This window comes from Suncus etruscus, chromosome 2 (genome assembly GCF_024139225.1).
Source record: "Suncus etruscus isolate mSunEtr1 chromosome 2, mSunEtr1.pri.cur, whole genome shotgun sequence".
Classification (NCBI taxonomy): domain Eukaryota; kingdom Metazoa; phylum Chordata; class Mammalia; order Eulipotyphla; family Soricidae; genus Suncus; species Suncus etruscus.
The window spans coordinates 20,399,405-20,403,138 of NC_064849.1; the positions used below are offsets into that span (position 1 = coordinate 20,399,405).

The 3,734-nt window shown below is 39.2% G+C and overlaps 1 non-coding gene across 1 annotated transcript; it reads left to right on the top strand.

Annotated features, from left to right (window-relative positions):
• The first annotated feature begins 957 nt into the window (after positions 1 to 957).
• Positions 958 to 1,064, top strand: LOC126003029 (U6 spliceosomal RNA). The gene has a single exon (XR_007493574.1). It is a non-coding gene; the product is annotated as a U6 spliceosomal RNA (small nuclear RNA).
• Positions 1,065 to 3,734: the final 2,670 nt, after the last annotated feature.

Sequence of the window (3,734 nt, forward strand, 5' to 3'; positions counted from 1 at the left end):
CAGATGAATGGGTCTCCCAACCCAGATTCTGGCTCAGAAACTGAAGGTCTTTTTATTCCAGATGACCTCAGCATCTTTTTGTTTTTTAATTTTTGGTTCACACCCAGCAGCACTCAGGGGTTACTCCTGGCTCTATACTCAGAAATTGCTCCTGGTAGGCTCTGGGGTCCATATGGGATGCCGGGATTTGAACCACCATCCTTCTACATGCAAAGCAAACACCTTACCTCCATGCTATCTCTCTGGCCCTGACCTCAATTAAAACAGAAGGAGCATAAGGTGAATATTTGAGAATCCAAGCCCATCTGAAGCTCAACTCAGAAGAAGCTGTTTTTCAGAACCTACTGCACCTGGGTTATCTCCAAAAAAATTAACTTTCTCTTAGATTAATCTCTTGACCTATTATCATTGGTCACTATATTTCTGGTTAAATTGTATTTTATCTGTATGGATCTTTTTGTTTTGTTCTAAGAACTATTGCAAAAGAAAATTTTGTATCTAACTTTAATGGTTTAATATTAGTTTTCACAATTCCAGGGAAATGCATATAATGTTGCTAGAGTTTTAAAAGTTCTCAGCTATCCTAGTGAACGTTTTCCAATTGCTATGATGTTTTATTGTGTATGATAAGAATGTTTAACAAACTTATTTTCAAACTATATCTGCAGAAATGTTCTTGTGATTTTGTTTAAGGAAGTTTATGAAAGGAACTCGGATGTTCTAAACTCGTATTACAGTGCTTGGTGTAAGAATGTTTAAAAGGGGCTTGGAGCAATAGCACATTGATAGGGCATTTGCCTTACATGCAGCCGACCCAGGACGGACCTGTGTTTAAACTCAAGCATCTCATATAGCCCCCTAAGCTTTCCAGGAGCAATTTCTGAGCTCAGAGCCAGAAATAAGCCCTGAGCGCCACAGAATGTGCCCCCCCAAAAATGTTTAAGAATTTTCAAATTAGTGCTCGCTTCGGCAGCACATATACTAAAATTGGAACGATACAGAGAAGATTAGCATGGCCCCTGCGCAAGGATGACACGCAAATTCGTGAAGCGTTCCATATTTTAAAAGAAAAAAAAAGAAAAGAAAAAAAAAGAATTTTCAAATTAAGTGTATCTACGAAAAGGTTCTAATGTTTATGTTCAGAGAAGTCTATAAAAATTTTTGTGATATGTACAAGATATGGAAAAGGTTGATTGTTTTGAGAATGATGCATACAATTTAAATTTTGATGCTTTGAGTTCTGATTTGTTTGTTGTTGTTGTTGTTATTTTATTTATTTATTTATTTTTGGGCCATACCGGGCAGTGTTCAGGGATTACTCCTGGCTCTGTGCTCAGAAATCGCTCCTGGCAGGCATGGGGGACCTTATGGGATGCCGGGATTCCAATGTCAGTCCTGGGCTGGCTGCTTGCAAGGCAAATGCCCTACCGCTGTGCTATCTCTCTGGCCCCATTGAGTTCTGATTGCGGGTTCCAGCCTCTGATGGAGAAAAATAGAACAAAAGGTTTGTAACTTTTCTCACTTTCTTTTGTTTTGTTTAAAACAGAAAATTTAAGGTAAACCAAGATAAAACCCTAACAAAGGTTTTCCCCAACTTTCTATTCCCATTAACCTCTTCTTTTGATATGTAAAAGTTCACCTGGATATTAGACTGCCTTGGTATTATTTCTCCACCGCTACCCAGCTTCATCAGACCTGTCTGCCTAAGGGGCTAGAAACACAGTGCCTGGGGTGATCTCAACACTCATGGATATTTTTATTTTATAGGGATCTCCATTTCTTTTCTAGCAGAAGTATCTACTCCAAAGGGAATCCATCTCTAATGGCTCCAGTGAGTTCACTGTAAAAAAAAAAAATAAAAATAAAGATCTGCTGCTTGTTCTTTATAAATTTCCCCTCCCAGACCCCTCCCCCCTTCACCTTTGCTTCACATTTTCAGCTAGCTGCCTTTGCTTTCCTCTGTCTGGCTCATTTGTTAATCATTCACTTGGACTGTGTATATTCGGTCGAGACTGACATGGCTGTTCCTCTCTTGGGACAGGGTGTTCATTCTATCACACTGTAAAGACCACTAAACTTCTGTGTACGCTTCCTCCCCAAGGTTGTAGAATTTCTGTTTTATCACTTTAGAGCCAACTATAAATCCTCCTAGTCACTTTATGAGCTGACAAAATACTCTCTTCAGCTCTTCATCTTTTCCAAATAAAAATGGCAATAATGACAAAATAGTTATTGTTTATTGAATTCTTGCCATTGGCTAGGAATTTGTCCCCGTATATAAAATGCAACCTTTGGTAATGTTATATCCCCTTCTTCTTCTTCTTCTTCCTCTACTATTCCTCAAAAATATAACAAAACTAACTGAAAACCCAAACCAAAAACAATTAGATGGACACTGGGGTTAAAGAAAACAAAAACAGGCAGGCTTGTAGTTTGGAGGGTGTGATTCCCTAAGTCATCTTTCTATATTCCTTTGGCTCTGATTGGATCAGGACAGAGTACAGATCCTGTTGTACTGACAAAGCTCTCCTCTGGTCAGTGAAAACCTACTTCTTCCACACTCATCTTTCTACTTCTCAGCATGCTAAAAACTGTACCTCTAGTCATGTTTCTCTACCACATTTTCTGTACATATATGGCCATTTATGTCTGCTGTGTGTTCCTTAATCAGTTCAACCAGCTATTTTTCCAATAAACATGCAAGGAGTTTTTCCTTAAAGAAGTAAAGGCTGTTCCATCACTCCAACATTTCTAGGCAGCACACTAGACCCCACTTTCTCACTTTAGAGCTGTTGGGTGTGCCTGGTAATAGTCCTAAATTCTTCTTTCCTGTTCCTCATAACCTCTCTATTCTGTTGCCACTGTCCTTTATTTTTTTATAAATTTTTTTTGGGGGTTTTGGGTCACACCCGGCTGCGCTCAGGGGTTACTCCTGGTTCTATGCTCAGAAATTGCTCCTGGTAGGCTCAGGGGACCATATAGGATGCTGGGATTCAAACCAATGACCTTCTGTATACAAGGCAAATGCCTTACCTCCATGCTATCTCTCCGCCCCCCCTTTATTTTTTAATGACAGAAGTATACATAAAGAGTAACAATGGCAGATGTGCCATTGACCCAAGTCTGGTAGCCCCCAAAGTTCTCACTCTAACCTTCTGTTAACTTGGAGAGTTTCTTTCATCATCTACTATAGAGTTCAGTTGTTTTCTGGGCAGGAGGAAATAAGAATGGCCAAGCCAGAGTAGAAGTGGAGAGGAAATTTCTTTCTACTCTTTTGGGTTCTTCTTGTGTTGAATGAGCAAACACCAAACATTCATCTTCAGAACACATTTAATCACATATGTATGGCAAATCCACATGGATGGTGCAAAATGATGGTCAATATATTCTGAACTAAGGAATGGGGTAGGGAGTTAAGGGTTTCAAAAGGAGATGAGACCAGGAGAAGAGGTGACTCAGAGATGAAGATTGGTTGCTTAACATATCATATCTGCACATTCTATCATATCAGCCACCATCAATGAAGAACCCCACATCAGGGCAGAATATGCAGATACTAGGGAATTGAACCCTTGACCACGTTTGTGTTTACAAGGCAGGTTCTCTAAGTCCCTGTACTATTCAGCTGGGCTTTTCTTTTTCTTTCTATCTTTTTCTTTTTCTTTCTTTCTTTCTTTCTTTCTTTCTTTCTTTCTTTCTTTCTTTCTTTCTTTCTTTCTTTCTTTCTTTCTTTC